We start from the raw sequence: 19,902 nt of genomic DNA, 5'->3' as shown, positions 1-19,902 counted from the left end.
GGTTTGTCTGTTATCGTTAAAAGAACTTAACTAAAACATTTGCACTTTACATTAGTTATATAGGTCCTAAAAAGTGCCTTGTGAACTATATGGTGCCAAATGTGCAATTCACATAGCAAAAAGTTCTAACGGGTCTCAAAATGTTTATTAGAGTCTAATAAGTAAATAATAAAAGTATAACAGTTAACCAATAAAAGGTTTGTCTGTTATCGTTAAAAGAACTTAACTAAAACATTTGCACTATACATTAGTTATATAGGTCCTAAAAAGTGCGTTGTGAACTATATGGTGCCAAATGTGCAATTCACATTGCAAAAAGTTCTAACGGGTCTCAAAATGTTTATTAGAGTCTAATAAGTAAATAATAAAAGTATAACAGTTAACCAATAAAAGGTTTGTCTGTTATCGTTAAAAGAACTTAACTAAAAAATTTGCACTATACATTAGTTATATAGGTCCTAAAAAGTGCCTTGTGAACTATATGGTGCCAAATGTGCAATTCACATTGCAAAAAGTTCTAACGGGTCTCAAAATGTTTATTAGAGTCTAATAAGTAAATAATAAAAGTATAACAGTTAACCAATAAAATGTTTGTCTGTTATCGTTAAAAGAACTTAACTAAAAAATTTGCACTATACATTAGTTATATAGGTTCTAAAAAGTGCCTTGTGAACTATATGGTGCCAAATGTGCAATTCACATTGCAAAAAGTTCTAACGGGTCTCAAAATGTTTATTAGAGTCTAATAAATAAATAATAAAAGTATAACAGTTAACCAATAAAAGGTTTGTCTGTTATCGTTAAAAGAACTTAACTAAAACATTTGCACTTTACATTAGTTATATAGGTCCTAAAAAGTGCCTTGTGAACTATATGGTGCCAAATGTGCAATTCACATAGCAAAAAGTTCTAACGGGTCTCAAAATGTTTATTAGAGTCTAATAAGTAAATAATAAAAGTATAACAGTTAACCAATAAAAGGTTTGTCTGTTATCGTTAAAAGAACTTAACTAAAACATTTGCACTATACATTAGTTATATAGGTCCTAAAAAGTGCGTTGTGAACTATATGGTGCCAAATGTGCAATTCACATTGCAAAAAGTTCTAACGGGTCTCAAAATGTTTATTAGAGTCTAATAAGTAAATAATAAAAGTATAACAGTTAACCAATAAAAGGTTTGTCTGTTATCGTTAAAAGAACTTAACTAAAAAATTTGCACTATACATTAGTTATATAGGTCCTAAAAAGTGCCTTGTGAACTATATGGTGCCAAATGTGCAATTCACATTGCAAAAAGTTCTAACGGGTCTCAAAATGTTTATTAGAGTCTAATAAGTAAATAATAAAAGTATAACAGTTAACCAATAAAAGGTTTGTCTGTTATCGTTAAAAGAACTTAACTAAAACATTTGCACTATACATTAGTTATATAGGTCCTAAAAAGTGCCTTGTGAACTATATGGTGCCAAATGTGCAATTCACATAGCAAAAAGTTCTAACGGGTTTCAAAATGTTTATTAGAGTCTAATAAGTAAATAATAAAAGTATAACAGTTAACCAATAAAAGGTTTGTCTGTTATCGTTAAAAGAACTTAACTAAAAAATTTGCACTTTACATTAGTTATATAGGTCCTAAAAAGTGCCTTGTGAACTATATGGTGCCAAATGTGCAATTCACATTGCAAAAACTTCTAACGGGTCTCAAAATGTTTATTAGAGTCTAATAAGTAAATAATAAAAGTATAACAGTTAACCAATAAAAGGTTTGTCTGTTATCGTTAAAAGAACTTAACTAAAAAATTTGCACTATACAATAGTTATATAGGTCCTAAAAAGTGCCTTGTGAACTATATGGTGCCAAATGTGCAATTCACATTGCAAAAAGTTCTAACGGGTCTCAAAATGTTTATTAGAGTCTAATAAGTAAATAATAAAAGTATAACAGTTAACCAATAAAAGGTTTGTCTGTTATCGTTAAAAGAACTTAACTAAAAAATTTGCACTATACATTAGTTATATAGGTCCTAAAAAGTGCCTTGTGAACTATATGGTGCCAAATGTGCAATTCACATTGCAAAAAGTTCTAACGGGTCTCAAAATGTTTATTAGAGTCTAATAAATAAATAATAAAAGTATAACAGTTAACCAATAAAAGGTTTGTCTGTTATCGTTAAAAGAACTTAACTAAAACATTTGCACTTTACATTAGTTATATAGGTCCTAAAAAGTGCCTTGTGAACTATATGGTGCCAAATGTGCAATTCACATAGCAAAAAGTTCTAACGGGTCTCAAAATGTTTATTAGAGTCTAATAAGTAAATAATAAAAGTATAACAGTTAACCAATAAAAGGTTTGTCTGTTATCGTTAAAAGAACTTAACTAAAACATTTGCACTATACATTAGTTATATAGGTCCTAAAAATTGCGTTGTGAACTATATGGTGCCAAATGTGCAATTCACATTGCAAAAAGTTCTAACGGGTCTCAAAATGTTTATTAGAGTCTAATAAGTAAATAATAAAAGTATAACAGTTAACCAATAAAAGGTTTGTCTGTTATCGTTAAAAGAACTTAACTAAAAAATTTGCACTATACATTAGTTATATAGGTCCTAAAAAGTGCCTTGTGAACTATATGGTGCCAAATGTGCAATTCACATTGCAAAAAGTTCTAACGGGTCTCAAAATGTTTATTAGAGTCTAATAAGTAAATAATAAAAGTATAACAGTTAACCAATAAAATGTTTGTCTGTTATCGTTAAAAGAACTTAACTAAAAAATTTGCACTATACATTAGTTATATAGGTTCTAAAAAGTGCCTTGTGAACTATATGGTGCCAAATGTGCAATTCACATTGCAAAAAGTTCTAACGGGTCTCAAAATGTTTATTAGAGTCTAATAAATAAATAATAAAAGTATAACAGTTAACCAATAAAAGGTTTGTCTGTTATCGTTAAAAGAACTTAACTAAAACATTTGCACTTTACATAAGTTATATAGGTCCTAAAAAGTGCCTTGTGAACTATATGGTGCCAAATGTGCAATTCACATAGCAAAAACTTCTAACGGGTCTCAAAATGTTTATTAGAGTCTAATAAGTAAATAATAAAAGTATAACAGTTAACCAATAAAAGGTTTGTCTGTTATCGTTAAAAGAACTTAACTAAAACATTTGCACTATACATTAGTTATATAGGTCCTAAAAAGTGCGTTGTGAACTATATGGTGCCAAATGTGCAATTCACATTGCAAAAAGTTCTAACGGGTCTCAAAATGTTTATTAGAGTCTAATAAGTAAATAATAAAAGTATAACAGTTAACCAATAAAAGGTTTGTCTGTTATCGTTAAAAGAACTTAACTAAAAAATTTGCACTATACATTAGTTATATAGGTCCTAAAAAGTGCCTTGTGAACTATATGGTGCCAAATGTGCAATTCACATTGCAAAAAGTTCTAACGGGTCTCAAAATGTTTATTAGAGTCTAATAAGTAAATAATAAAAGTATAACAGTTAACCAATAAAAGGTTTGTCTGTTATCGTTAAAAGAACTTAACTAAAAAATTTGCACTATACATTAGTTATATAGGTCCTAAAAAGTGCCTTGTGAACTATATGGTGCCAAATGTGCAATTCACATTGCAAAAAGTTCTAACGGGTCTCAAAATGTTTATTAGAGTCTAATAAGTAAATAATAAAAGTATAACAGTTAACCAATAAAAGGTTTGTCTGTTATCGTTAAAAGAACTTAACTAAAAAATTTGCACTATACATTAGTTATATAGGTCCTAAAAAGTGCCTTGTGAACTATATGGTGCCAAATGTGCAATTCACATTGCAAAAAGTTCTAACGGGTCTCAAAATGTTTATTAGAGTCTAATAAGTAAATAATAAAAGTATAACAGTTAACCAATAAAAGGTTTGTCTGTTATCGTTAAAAGAACTTAACTAAAAAATTTGCACTATACATTAGTTATATAGGTCCTAAAAAGTGCCTTGTGAACTATATGGTGCCAAATGTGCAATTCACATTGCAAAAAGTTCTAACGGGTCTCAAAATGTTTATTAGAGTCTAATAAGTAAATAATAAAAGTATAACAGTTAACCAATAAAAGGTTTGTCTGTTATCGTTAAAAGAACTTAACTAAAAAATTTGCACTATACATTAGTTATATAGGTCCTAAAAAGTGCCTTGTGAACTATATGGTGCCAAATGTGCAATTCACATAGCAAAAAGTTCTAACGGGTCTCAAAATGTTTATTAGAGTCTAATAAATAAATAATAAAAGTATAACAGTTAACCAATAAAAGGTTTGTCTGTTATCGTTAAAAGAACTTAACTAAAACATTTGCACTTTACATTAGTTATATAGGTCCTAAAAAGTGCCTTGTGAACTATATGGTGCCAAATGTGCAATTCACATAGCAAAAACTTCTAACGGGTCTCAAAATGTTTATTAGAGTCTAATAAGTAAATAATAAAAGTATAACAGTTAACCAATAAAAGGTTTGTCTGTTATCGTTAAAAGAACTTAACTAAAACATTTGCACTATACATTAGTTATATAGGTCCTAAAAAGTGCGTTGTGAACTATATGGTGCCAAATGTGCAATTCACATTGCAAAAAGTTCTAACGGGTCTCAAAATGTTTATTAGAGTCTAATAAGTAAATAATAAAAGTATAACAGTTAACCAATAAAAGGTTTGTCTGTTATCGTTAAAAGAACTTAACTAAAAAATTTGCACTATACATTAGTTATATAGGTCCTAAAAAGTGCCTTGTGAACTATATGGTGCCAAATGTGCAATTCACATTGCAAAAAGTTCTAACGGGTCTCAAAATGTTTATTAGAGTCTAATAAGTAAATAATAAAAGTATAACAGTTAACCAATAAAAGGTTTGTCTGTTATCGTTAAAAGAACTTAACTAAAAAATTTGCACTATACATTAGTTATATAGGTCCTAAAAAGTGCCTTGTGAACTATATGGTGCCAAATGTGCAATTCACATTGCAAAAAGTTCTAACGGGTCTCAAAATGTTTATTAGAGTCTAATAAGTAAATAATAAAAGTATAACAGTTAACCAATAAAAGGTTTGTCTGTTATCGTTAAAAGAACTTAACTAAAAAATTTGCACTATACATTAGTTATATAGGTCCTAAAAAGTGCCTTGTGAACTATATGGTGCCAAATGTGCAATTCACATTGCAAAAAGTTCTAACGGGTCTCAAAATGTTTATTAGAGTCTAATAAATAAATAATAAAAGTATAACAGTTAACCAATAAAAGGTTTGTCTGTTATCGTTAAAAGAACTTAACTAAAACATTTGCACTTTACATTAGTTATATAGGTCCTAAAAAGTGCCTTGTGAACTATATGGTGCCAAATGTGCAATTCACATAGCAAAAAGTTCTAACGGGTCTCAAAATGTTTATTAGAGTCTAATAAGTAAATAATAAAAGTATAACAGTTAACCAATAAAAGGTTTGTCTGTTATCGTTAAAAGAACTTAACTAAAAAATTTGCACTATACATTAGTTATATAGGTCCTAAAAAGTGCCTTGTGAACTATATGGTGCCAAATGTGCAATTCACATTGCAAAAAGTTCTAACGGGTCTCAAAATGTTTATTAGAGTCTAATAAGTAAATAATAAAAGTATAACAGTTAACCAATAAAATGTTTGTCTGTTATCGTTAAAAGAACTTAACTAAAAAATTTGCACTATACATTAGTTATATAGGTTCTAAAAAGTGCCTTGTGAACTATATGGTGCCAAATGTGCAATTCACATTGCAAAAAGTTCTAACGGGTCTCAAAATGTTTATTAGAGTCTAATAAATAAATAATAAAAGTATAACAGTTAACCAATAAAAGGTTTGTCTGTTATCGTTAAAAGAACTTAACTAAAACATTTGCACTTTACATTAGTTATATAGGTCCTAAAAAGTGCCTTGTGAACTATATGGTGCCAAATGTGCAATTCACATAGCAAAAACTTCTAACGGGTCTCAAAATGTTTATTAGAGTCTAATAAGTAAATAATAAAAGTATAACAGTTAACCAATAAAAGGTTTGTCTGTTATCGTTAAAAGAACTTAACTAAAACATTTGCACTATACATTAGTTATATAGGTCCTAAAAAGTGCGTTGTGAACTATATGGTGCCAAATGTGCAATTCACATTGCAAAAAGTTCTAACGGGTCTCAAAATGTTTATTAGAGTCTAATAAGTAAATAATAAAAGTATAACAGTTAACCAATAAAAGGTTTGTCTGTTATCGTTAAAAGAACTTAACTAAAAAATTTGCACTATACATTAGTTATATAGGTCCTAAAAAGTGCCTTGTGAACTATATGGTGCCAAATGTGCAATTCACATTGCAAAAAGTTCTAACGGGTCTCAAAATGTTTATTAGAGTCTAATAAGTAAATAATAAAAGTATAACAGTTAACCAATAAAAGGTTTGTCTGTTATCGTTAAAAGAACTTAACTAAAAAATTTGCACTATACATTAGTTACATAGGTCCTAAAAAGTGCCTTGTGAACTATATGGTGCCAAATGTGCAATTCACATTGCAAAAAGTTCTAACGGGTCTCAAAATGTTTATTAGAGTCTAATAAGTAAATAATAAAAGTATAACAGTTAACCAATAAAAGGTTTGTCTGTTATCGTTAAAAGAACTTAACTAAAAAATTTGCACTATACATTAGTTATATAGGTCCTAAAAGTGCCTTGTGAACTATATGGTGCCAAATGTGCAATTCACATTGCAAAAAGTTCTAACGGGTCTCAAAATGTTTATTAGAGTCTAATAAGTAAATAATAAAAGTATAACAGTTAACCAATAAAAGGTTTGTCTGTTATCGTTAAAAGAACTTAACTAAAAAATTTGCACTATACATTAGTTATATAGGTCCTAAAAAGTGCCTTGTGAACTATATGGTGCCAAATGTGCAATTCACATTGCAAAAAGTTCTAACGGGTCTCAAAATGTTTATTAGAGTCTAATAAGTAAATAATAAAAGTATAACAGTTAACCAATAAAAGGTTTGTCTGTTATCGTTAAAAGAACTTAACTAAAAAATTTGCACTATACATTAGTTACATAGGTCCTAAAAAGTGCCTTGTGAACTATATGGTGCCAAATGTGCAATTCACATTGCAAAAAGTTCTAACGGGTCTCAAAATGTTTATTAGAGTCTAATAAATAAATAATAAAAGTATAACAGTTAACCAATAAAAGGTTTGTCTGTTATCGTTAAAAGAACTTAACTAAAACATTTGCACTTTACATTAGTTATATAGGTCCTAAAAAGTGCGTTGTGAACTATATGATGCCAAATGTGCAATTCACATTGCAAAAAGTTCTAACGGGTCTCAAAATGTTTATTAGAGTCTAATAAGTAAATAATAAAAGTATAACAGTTAACCAATAAAAGGTTTGTCTGTTATCGTTAAAAGAACTTAACTAAAACATTTGCACTATACATTAGTTATATAGGTCCTAAAAAGTGCGTTGTGAACTATATGGTGCCAAATGTGCAATTCACATTGCAAAAACTTCTAACGGGTCTCAAAATGTTTATTAGAGTCTAATAAGTAAATAATAAAAGTATAACAGTTAACCAATAAAAGGTTTGTCTGTTATCGTTAAAAGAACTTAACTAAAAAATTTGCACTATACATTAGTTATATAGGTCCTAAAAAGTGCCTTGTGAACTATATGGTGCCAAATGTGCAATTCACATTGCAAAAACTTCTAACGGGTCTCAAAATGTTTATTAGAGTCTAATAAGTAAATAATAAAAGTATAACAGTTAACCAATAAAAGGTTTGTCTGTTATCGTTAAAAGAACTTAACTAAAAAATTTGCACTATACATTAGTTATATAGGTCCTAAAAGTGCCTTGTGAACTATATGGTGCCAAATGTGCAATTCACATTGCAAAAAGTTCTAACGGGTCTCAAAATGTTTATTAGAGTCTAATAAGTAAATAATGAAAGTATAACAGTTAACCAATAAAAGGTTTGTCTGTTATCGTTAAAAGTACTTAACTAAAACATTTGCACTATACATTAGTTATATAGGTCCTAAAAAGTGCCTTGTGAACTATATGGTGCCAAATGTGCAATTCACATTGCAAAAAGTTCTAACGGGTCTCAAAATGTTTATTAGAGTCTAATAAGTAAATAATAAAAGTATAACAGTTAACCAATAAAAGGTTTGTCTGTTATCGTTAAAAGAACTTAACTAAAACATTTGCACTATACATTAGTTATATAGGTCCTAAAAAGTGCCTTGTGAACTATATGGTGCCAAATGTGCAATTCAAATAGCAAAAACTTCTAACGGGTCTCAAAATGTTTATTAGAGTCTAATAGGTAAATAATAAAAGTATAACAGTTAACCAATAAAAGGTTTGTCTGTTATCGTTAAAAGAACTTAACTAAAAAATTTGCACTATACATTAGTTATATAGGTCCTAAAAAGTGCCTTGTGAACTATATGGTGCCAAATGTGCAATTCACATTGCAAAAACTTCTAACGGGTCTCAAAATGTTTATTAGCGTCTAATAAGTAAATAATAAAAGTATAACAGTTAACCAATAAAAGGTTTGTCTGTTATCGTTAAAAGAACTTAACTAAAAAATTTGCACTATACATTAGTTATATAGGTCCTAAAAAGTGCCTTGTGAACTATATGGTGCCAAATGTGCAATTCACATTGCAAAAAGTTCTAACGGGTCTCAAAATGTTTATTAGAGTCTAATAAGTAAATAATAAAAGTATAACAGTTAACCAATAAAAGGTTTGTCTGTTATCGTTAAAAGAACTTAACTAAAACATTTGCACTATACATTAGTTATATAGGTCCTAAAAAGTGCCTTGTGAACTATATGGTGCCAAATGTGCAATTCACATTGCAAAAAGTTCTAACGGGTCTCAAAATGTTTATTAGATTCTAATAAGTAAATAATAAAAGTATAACAGTTAACCAATAAAAGGTTTGTCTGTTATCGTTAAAAGAACTTAACTAAAAAATTTGCACTATACATTAGTTATATAGGTCCTAAAAAGTGCCTTGTGAACTATATGGTGCCAAATGTGCAATTCACATTGCAAAAAGTTCTAACGGGTCTCAAAATGTTTATTAGAGTCTAATAAGTAAATAATAAAAGTATAACAGTTAACCAATAAAAGGTTTGTCTGTTATCGTTAAAAGAACTTAACTAAAAAATTTGCACTATACATTAGTTATATAGGTCCTAAAAAGTGCCTTGTGAACTATATGGTGCCAAATGTGCAATTCACATAGCAAAAACTTCTAACGGGTCTCAAAATGTTTATTAGAGTCTAATAAGTAAATAATAAAAGTATAACAGTTAACCAATAAAAGGTTTGTCTGTTATCGTTAAAAGAACTTAACTAAAAAATTTGCACTATACATTAGTTATATAGGTCCTAAAAAGTGCCTTGTGAACTATATGGTGCCAAATGTGCAATTCATATTGCAAAAACTTCTAACGGGTCTCAAAATGTTTATTAGAGTCTAATAAGTAAATAATAAAAGTATAACAGTTAACCAATAAAAGGTTTGTCTGTTATCGTTAAAAGAACTTAACTAAAAAATTTGCACCATACATTAGTTATATAGGTCCTAAAAAGTGCCTTGTGAACTATATGGGGCCAAATGTGCAATTCACATTGCAAAAAGTTCTAACGGGTCTCAAAATGTTTATTAGAGTCTAATAAGTAAATAATAAAAGTATAACAGTTAACCAATAAAAGGTTTGTCTGTTATCGTTAAAAGAACTTAACTAAAAAATTTGCACTATACATTAGTTATATAGGTCCTAAAAAGTGCCTTTTGAACTATATGGTGCCAAATGTGCAATTCACATTGCAAAAAGTTCTAACGGGTCTCAAAATGTTTATTAGAGTCTAATAAGTAAATAATAAAAGTATAACAGTTAACCAATAAAAGGTTTGTCTGTTATCGTTAAAAGAACTTAACTAAAAAATTTGGACTATACATTAGTTATATAGGTCCTAAAAAGTGCCTTGTGAACTATATGGGGCCAAATGTGCAATTCACATTGCAAAAAGTTCTAACGGGTCTCAAAATGTTTATTAGAGTCTAATAAGTAAATAATAAAAGTGTAACAGTTAACCAATAAAAGGTTTGTCTGTTATCGTTAAAAGAACTTAACTAAAACATTTGCACTTTACATTAGTTATATAGGTCCTAAAAAGTGCCTTGTGAACTATATGGTGCCAAATGTGCAATTCACATAGCAAAAAGTTCTAACGGGTCTCAAAATGTTTATTAGAGTCTAATAAGTAAATAATAAAAGTATAACAGTTAACCAATAAAAGGTTTGTCTGTTATCGTTAAAAGAACTTAACTAAAACATTTGCACTATACATTAGTTATATAGGTCCTAAAAAGTGCCTTGTGAACTATATGGTGCCAAATGTGCAATTCACATAGCAAAAAGTTCTAACGGGTCTCAAAATGTTTATTAGAGTCTAATAAGTAAATAATAAAAGTATAACAGTTAACCAATAAAAGGTTTGTCTGTTATCGTTAAAAGAACTTAACTAAAAAATTTGCACTATACATTAGTTATATAGGTCCTAAAAAGTGCCTTGTGAACTATATGGTGCCAAATGTGCAATTCACATTGCAAAAAGTTCTAACGGGTCTCAAAATGTTTATTAGAGTCTAATAAGTAAATAATAAAAGTATAACAGTTAACCAATAAAAGGTTTGTCTGTTATCGTTAAAAGAACTTAACTAAAAAATTTGCACTATACATTAGTTATATAGGTCCTAAAAAGTGCCTTGTGAACTATATGGTGCCAAATGTGCAATTCACATTGCAAAAAGTTCTAACGGGTCTCAAAATGTTTATTAGAGTCTAATAAGTAAATAATGAAAGTATAACAGTTAACCAATAAAAGGTTTGTCTGTTATCGTTAAAAGTACTTAACTAAAAAATTTGCACTATACATTAGTTATATAGGTCCTAAAAAGTGCCTTGTGAACTATATGGTGCCAAATGTGCAATTCACATTGCAAAAAGTTCTAACGGGTCTCAAAATGTTTATTAGAGTCTAATAAGTAAATAATAAAAGTATAACAGTTAACCAATAAAAGGTTTGTCTGTTATCGTTAAAAGAACTTAACTAAAAAATTTGCACTATACATTAGTTATATAGGTCCTAAAAAGTGCCTTGTGAACTATATGGTGCCAAATGTGCAATTCACATTGCAAAAACTTCTAAAGGGCCTCAAAATGTTTATTAGAGTCTAATAAGTAAATAATAAAAGTATAACAGTTAACCAATAAAAGGTTTGTCTGTTATCGTTAAAAGAACTTAACTAAAAAATTTGCACTATACATTAGTTATATAGGTCCTAAAAAGTGCCTTGTGAACTATATGGTGCCAAATGTGCAATTCACATTGCAAAAAGTTCTAACGGGTCTCAAAATGTTTATTAGAGTCTAATAAGTAAATAATAAAAGTATAACAGTTAACCAATAAAAGGTTTGTCTGTTATCGTTAAAAGAACTTAACTAAAACATTTGCACTATACATTAGTTATATAGGTCCTAAAAAGTGCCTTGTGAACTATATGGTGCCAAATGTGCAATTCACATAGCAAAAAGTTCTAACGGGTCTCAAAATGTTTATTAGAGTCTAATAAGTAAATAATAAAAGTATAACAGTTAACCAATAAAAGGTTTGTCTGTTATCGTTAAAAGAACTTCACTAAAAAATTTGCTTTTTACATTAGTTATATAGGTCCTAAAAAGTGCCTTGTGAACTATATGGTGCCAAATGTGCAATTCACATTGCAAAAAGTTCTAACGGGTCTCAAAATGTTTATTAGAGTCTAATAAGTAAATAATAAAAGTATAACAGTTAACCAATAAAAGGTTTGTCTGTTATCGTTAAAAGAACTTAACTAAAAAATTTGCACTATACATTAGTTATATAGGTCCTAAAAAGTGCCTTGTGAACTATATGGTGCCAAATGTGCAATTCACATTGCAAAAAGTTCTAACGGGTCTCAAAATGTTTATTAGAGTCTAATAAGTAAATAATAAAAGTATAACAGTTAACCAATAAAAGGTTTGTCTGTTATCGTTAAAAGAACTTAACTAAAAAATTTGCACTATACATTAGTTATATAGGTCCTAAAAAGTGCCTTGTGAACTATATGGTGCCAAATGTGCAATTCACATTGCAAAAAGTTCTAACGGGTCTCAAAATGTTTATTAGAGTCTAATAAGTAAATAATAAAAGTATAACAGTTAACCAATAAAAGGTTTGTCTGTTATCGTTAAAAGAACTTAACTAAAAAATTTGCACTATACATTAGTTATATAGGTCCTAAAAAGTGCCTTGTGAACTATATGGTGCCAAATGTGCAATTCACATAGCAAAAAGTTCTAACGGGTCTCAAAATGTTTATTAGAGTCTAATAAGTAAATAATAAAAGTATAACAGTTAACCAATAAAAGGTTTGTCTGTTATCGTTAAAACAACTTAACTAAAACATTTGCACTATACATTAGTTATATAGGTCCTAAAAAGTGCCTTGTGAACTATATGGTGCCAAATGTGCAATTCACATTGCAAAAAGTTCTAACGGGTCTCAAAATGTTTATTAGCGTCTAATAAGTAAATAATAAAAGTATAACAGTTAACCAATAAAAGGTTTGTCTGTTATCGTTAAAAGAACTTAACTAAAACATTTGCACTATACATTAGTTATATAGGTCCTAAAAAGTGCCTTGTGAACTATATGGTGCCAAATGTGCAATTCACATTGCAAAAAGTTCTAACGGGTCTCAAAATGTTTATTAGAGTCTAATAAGTAAATAATAAAAGTATAACAGTTAACCAATAAAAGGTTTGTCTGTTATCGTTAAAAGAACTTAACTAAAAAATTTGCACTATACATTAGTTATATAGGTCCTAAAAAGTGCCTTGTGAACTATATGGTGCCAAATGTGCAATTCACATTGCAAAAACTTCTAACGGGTCTCAAAATGTTTATTAGAGTCTAATAAGTAAATAATAAAAGTATAACAGTTAACCAATAAAAGGTTTGTCTGTTATCGTTAAAAGAACTTAACTAAAACATTTGCACTATACATTAGTTATATAGGTCCTAAAAAGTGCCTTGTGAACTATATGGTGCCAAATGTGCAATTCACATTGCAAAAAGTTCTAACGGGTCTCAAAATGTTTATTAGAGTCTAATAAGTAAATAATAAAAGTATAACAGTTAACCAATAAAAGGTTTGTCTGTTATCGTTAAAAGAACTTAACTAAAACATTTGCACTATACATTAGTTATATAGGTCCTAAAAAGTGCCTTGTGAACTATATGGTGCCAAATGTGCAATTCACATAGCAAAAAGTTCTAACGGGTCTCAAAATGTTTATTAGAGTCTAATAGGTAAATAATAAAAGTATAACAGTTAACCAATAAAAGGTTTGTCTGTTATCGTTAAAAGAACTTAACTAAAAAATTTGCACTATACATTAGTTATATAGGTCCTAAAAAGTGCCTTGTGAACTATATGGTGCCAAATGTGCAATTCACATTGCAAGAACTTCTAACGGGTCTCAAAATGTTTATTAGAGTCTAATAAGTAAATAATAAAAGTATAACAGTTAACCAATAAAAGGTTTGTCTGTTATCGTTAAAAGAACTTAACTAAAAAATTTGCACTATACATTAGTTATATAGGTCCTAAAAAGTGCCTTGTGAACTATATGGTGCCAAATGTGCAATTCACATAGCAAAAAGTTCTAACGGGTCTCAAAATGTTTATTAGAGTCTAATAAGTAAATTATAAAAGTATAACAGTTAACCAATAAAAGGTTTGTCTGTTATCGTTAAAAGAACTTAACTAAAAAATTTGCACTATACATTAGTTATATAGGTCCTAAAAAGTGCCTTGTGAACTATATGGTGCCAAATGTGCAATTCACATTGCAAAAAGTTCTAACGGGTCTCAAAATGTTTATTAGAGTCTAATAAGTAAATAATAAAAGTATAACAGTTAACCAATAAAAGGTTTGTCTGTTATCGTTAAAAGAACTTAACTAAAACATTTGCACTATACATTAGTTATATAGGTCCTAAAAAGTGCCTTGTGAACTATATGGTGCCAAATGTGCAATTCACATTGCAAAAAGTTCTAACGGGTCTCAAAATGTTTATTAGATTCTAATAAGTAAATAATAAAAGTATAACAGTTAACCAATAAAAGGTTTGTCTGTTATCGTTAAAAGAACTTAACTAAAAAATTTGCACTATACATTAGTTATATAGGTCCTAAAAAGTGCCTTGTGAACTATATGGTGCCAAATGTGCAATTCACATTGCAAAAAGTTCTAACGGGTCTCAAAATGTTTATTAGAGTCTAATAAGTAAATAATAAAAGTATAACAGTTAACCAATAAAAGGTTTGTCTGTTATCGTTAAAAGAACTTAACTAAAAAATTTGCACTATACATTAGTTATATAGGTCCTAAAAAGTGCCTTGTGAACTATATGGTGCCAAATGTGCAATTCACATAGCAAAAACTTCTAACGGGTCTCAAAATGTTTATTAGCGTCTAATAAGTAAATAATAAAAGTATAACAGTTAACCAATAAAAGGTTTGTCTGTTATCGTTAAAAGAACTTAACTAAAAAATTTGCACTATACATTAGTTATATAGGTCCTAAAAAGTGCCTTGTGAACTATATGGTGCCAAATGTGCAATTCACATAGCAAAAACTTCTAACGGGTCTCAAAATGTTTATTAGCGTCTAATAAGTAAATAATAAAAGTATAACAGTTAACCAATAAAAGGTTTGTCTGTTATCGTTAAAAGAACTTAACTAAAAAATTTGCACTATACATTAGTTATATAGGTCCTAAAAAGTGCCTTGTGAACTATATGGTGCCAAATGTGCAATTCACATTGCAAAAAGTTCTAACGGGTCTCAAAATGTTTATTAGAGTCTAATAAGTAAATAATAAAAGTATAACAGTTAACCAATAAAAGGTTTGTCTGTTATCGTTAAAAGAACTTAACTAAAAAATTTGGACTATACATTAGTTATATAGGTCCTAAAAAGTGCCTTGTGAACTATATGGGGCCAAATGTGCAATTCACATTGCAAAAAGTTCTAACGGGTCTCAAAATGTTTATTAGAGTCTAATAAGTAAATAATAAAAGTATAACAGTTAACCAATAAAAGGTTTGTCTGTTATCGTTAAAAGAACTTAACTAAAACATTTGCACTTTACATTAGTTATATAGGTCCTAAAAAGTGCCTTGTGAACTATATGGTGCCAAATGTGCAATTCACATAGCAAAAAGTTCTAACGGGTCTCAAAATGTTTATTAGAGTCTAATAAGTAAATAATAAAAGTATAACAGTTAACCAATAAAAGGTTTGTCTGTTATCGTTAAAAGAACTTAACTAAAACATTTGCACTTTACATTAGTTATATAGGTCCTAAAAAGTGCCTTGTGAACTATATGGTGCCAAATGTGCAATTCACATAGCAAAAAGTTCTAACGGGTCTCAAAATGTTTATTAGAGTCTAATAAGTAAATAATAAAAGTATAACAGTTAACCAATAAAAGGTTTGTCTGTTATCGTTAAAAGAACTTAACTAAAAAATTTGCACTATACATTAGTTATATAGGTCCTAAAAAGTGCCTTGTGAACTATATGGTGCCAAATGTGCAATTCACATTGCAAAAAGTTCTAACGGGTCTCAAAATGTTTATTAGAGTCTAATAAGTAAATAATAAAAGTATAACAGTTAACCAATAAAAGGTTTGTCTGTTATCGTTAAAAGAACTTAACTAAAAAATTTGCACTATACATTAGTTATATAGGTCCTAAAAAGTGCCTTGTGAACTATATGGTGCCAAATGTGCAATTCACATTGCAAAAACTTCTAACGGGTCTCAAAATGTTTATTAGAGTCTAATAAGTAAATAATAAAAGTATAACAGTTAACCAATAAAAGGTTTGTCTGTTATCGTTAAAAGAACTTAACTAAAAAATTTGCACTATACATTAGTTATATAGGTCCTAAAAAGTGCCTTGTGAACTATATGGTGCCAAATGTGCAATTCACATTGCAAAAAGTTCTAACGGGTCTCAAAATGTTTATTAGAGTCTAATAAGTAAATAATAAAAGTATAACAGTTAACCAATAAAAGGTTTGTCTGTTATCGTTAAAAGAACTTAACTAAAACATTTGCACTATACATTAGTTATATAGGTCCTAAAAAGTGCCTTGTGAACTATATGGTGCCAAATGTGCAATTCACATAGCAAAAAGTTCTAACGGGTCTCAAAATGTTTATTAGAGTCTAATAAGTAAATAATAAAAGTATAACAGTTAACCAATAAAAGGTTTGTCTGTTATCGTTAAAAGAACTTAACTAAAAAATTTGCACTTTACATTAGTTATATAGGTCCTAAAAAGTGCCTTGTGAACTATATGGTGCCAAATGTGCAATTCACATTGCAAAAACTTCTAACGGGTCTCAAAATGTTTATTAGAGTCTAATAAGTAAATAATAAAAGTATAACAGTTAACCAATAAAAGGTTTGTCTGTTATCGTTAAAAGAACTTAACTAAAAAATTTGCACTATACATTAGTTATATAGGTCCTAAAAAGTGCCTTGTGAACTATATGGTGCCAAATGTGCAATTCACATTGCAAAAAGTTCTAACGGGTCTCAAAATGTTTATTAGAGTCTAATAAGTAAATAATAAAAGTATAACAGTTAACCAATAAAAGGTTTGTCTGTTATCGTTAAAAGAACTTAACTAAAAAATTTGCACTATACATTAGTTATATAGGTCCTAAAAAGTGCCTTGTGAACTATATGGTGCCAAATGTGCAATTCACATTGCAAAAAGTTCTAACGGGTCTCAAAATGTTTATTAGAGTCTAATAAATAAATAATAAAAGTATAACAGTTAACCAATAAAAGGTTTGTCTGTTATCGTTAAAAGAACTTAACTAAAACATTTGCACTTTACATTAGTTATATAGGTCCTAAAAAGTGCCTTGTGAACTATATGGTGCCAAATGTGCAATTCACATAGCAAAAAGTTCTAACGGGTCTCAAAATGTTTATTAGAGTCTAATAAGTAAATAATAAAAGTATAACAGTTAACCAATAAAAGGTTTGTCTGTTATTGTTAAAAGAACTTAACTAAAACATTTGCACTATACATTAGTTATATAGGTCCTAAAAAGTGCCTTGTGAACTATATGGTGCCAAATGTGCAATTCATATTGCAAAAACTTCTAACGGGTCTCAAAATGTTTATTAGAGTCTAATAAGTAAATAATAAAAGTATAACAGTTAACCAATAAAAGGTTTGTCTGTTATCGTTAAAAGAACTTAACTAAAAAATTTGCACTATACATTAGTTATATAGGTCCTAAAAAGTGCCTTGTGAACTATATGGTGCCAAATGTGCAATTCACATTGCAAAAAGTTCTAACGGGTCTCAAAATGTTTATTAGAGTCTAATAAGTAAATAATAAAAGTATAACAGTTAACCAATAAAAGGTTTGTCTGTTATCGTTAAAAGAACTTAACTAAAAAATTTGCACTATACATTAGTTATATAGGTCCTAAAAAGTGCCTTGTGAACTATATGGTGCCAAATGTGCAATTCACATTGCAAAAAGTTCTAACGGGTCTCAAAATGTTTATTAGAGTCTAATAAGTAAATAATAAAAGTATAACAGTTAACCAATAAAAGGTTTGTCTGTTATCGTTAAAAGAACTTAACTAAAACATTTGCACTATACATTAGTTATATAGGTCCTAAAAAGTGCCTTGTGAACTATATGGTGCCAAATGTGCAATTCACATAGCAAAAAGTTCTAACGGGTCTCAAAATGTTTATTAGAGTCTAATAAGTAAATAATAAAAGTATAACAGTTAACCAATAAAAGGTTTGTCTGTTATCGTTAAAAGAACTTAACTAAAAAATTTGCACTTTACATTAGTTATATAGGTCCTAAAAAGTGCCTTGTGAACTATATGGTGCCAAATGTGCAATTCACATTGCAAAAAGTTCTAACCGGTCTCAAAATGTTTATTAGAGTCTAATAAGTAAATAATAAAAGTATAACAGTTAACCAATAAAAGGTTTGTCTGTTATCGTTAAAAGAACTTAACTAAAAAATTTGCACTATACATTAGTTATATAGGTCCTAAAAAGTGCCTTGTGAACTATATGGTGCCAAATGTGCAATTCACATTGCAAAAAGTTCTAATGGGTCTCAAAATGTTTATTAGAGTCTAATAAGTAAATAATAAAAGTATAACAGTTAACCAACAAAAGGTTTGTCTGTTATCGTTAAAAGAACTTAACTAAAAAATTTGCACTATACATTAGTTATATAGGTCCTAAAAAGTGCCTTGTGAACTATATGGTGCCAAATGTGCAATTCACATTGCAAAAAGTTCTAACGGGTCTCAAAATGTTTATTAGAGTCTAATAAATAAATAATAAAAGTATAACAGTTAACCAATAAAAGGTTTGTCTGTTATCGTTAAAAGAACTTAACTAAAACATTTGCACTTTACATTAGTTATATAGGTCCTAAAAAGTGCCTTGTGAACTATATGGTGCCAAATGTGCAATTCACATAGCAAAAAGTTCTAACGGGTCTCAAAATGTTTATTAGAGTCTAATAAGTAAATAATAAAAGTATAACAGTTAACCAATAAAAGGTTTGTCTGTTATCGTTAAAAGAACTTAACTAAAACATTTGCACTATACATTAGTTATATAGGTCCTAAAAAGTGCCTTGTGAACTATATGGTGCCAAATGTGCAATTCACATTGCAAAAACTTCTAACGGGTCTCAAAATGTTTATTAGCGTCTAATAAGTAAATAATAAAAGTATAACAGTTAACCAATAAAAGGTTTGTCTGTTATCGTTAAAAGAACTTAACCTAAAAATTTGCACTATACATTAGTTATATAGGTCCTAAAAAGTGCCTTGTGAACTATATGGTGCCAAATGTGCAATTCACATTGCAAAAAGTTCTAACGGGTCTCAAAATGTTTATTAGAGTCTAATAAGTAAATAATAAAAGTATAACAGTTAACCAATAAAAGGTTTGTCTGTTATCGTTAAAAGAACTTAACTAAAAAATTTGCACTATACATTAGTTATATAGGTCCTAAAAGTGCCTTGTGAACTATATGGTGCCAAATGTGCAATTCACATTGCAAAAAGTTCTAACGGGTCTCAAAATGTTTATTAGAGTCTAATAAGTAAATAATAAAAGTATAACAGTTAACCAATAAAAGGTTTGTCTGTTATCGTTAAAAGAACTTAACTAAAACATTTGCACTATACATTAGTTATATAGGTCCTAAAAAGTGCCTTGTGAACTATATGGTGCCAAATGTGCAATTCACATTGCAAAAAGTTCTAACGGGTCTCAAAATGTTTATTAGAGTCTAATAAGTAAATAATAAAAGTATAACAGTTAACCAATAAAAGGTTTGTCTGTTATCGTTAAAAGAACTTAACTAAAACATTTGCACTATACATTAGTTATATAGGTCCTAAAAAGTGCCTTGTGAACTATATGGTGCCAAATGTGCAATTCACATAGCAAAAAGTTCTAACGGGTCTCAAAATGTTTATTAGAGTCTAATAGGTAAATAATAAAAGTATAACAGTTAACCAATAAAAGGTTTGTCTGTTATCGTTAAAAGAACTTAACTAAAAAATTTGCACTATACATTAGTTATATAGGTCCTAAAAAGTGCCTTGTGAACTATATGGTGCCAAATGTGCAATT

Source organism: Clavelina lepadiformis, chromosome 6 (genome assembly GCF_947623445.1).
Source record: "Clavelina lepadiformis chromosome 6, kaClaLepa1.1, whole genome shotgun sequence".
Taxonomy (NCBI): Eukaryota; Metazoa; Chordata; class Ascidiacea; order Aplousobranchia; family Clavelinidae; genus Clavelina; species Clavelina lepadiformis.
The sequence above is the reverse complement of the archived record's forward strand: the minus strand, read 5'-3'. Positions refer to the sequence as shown.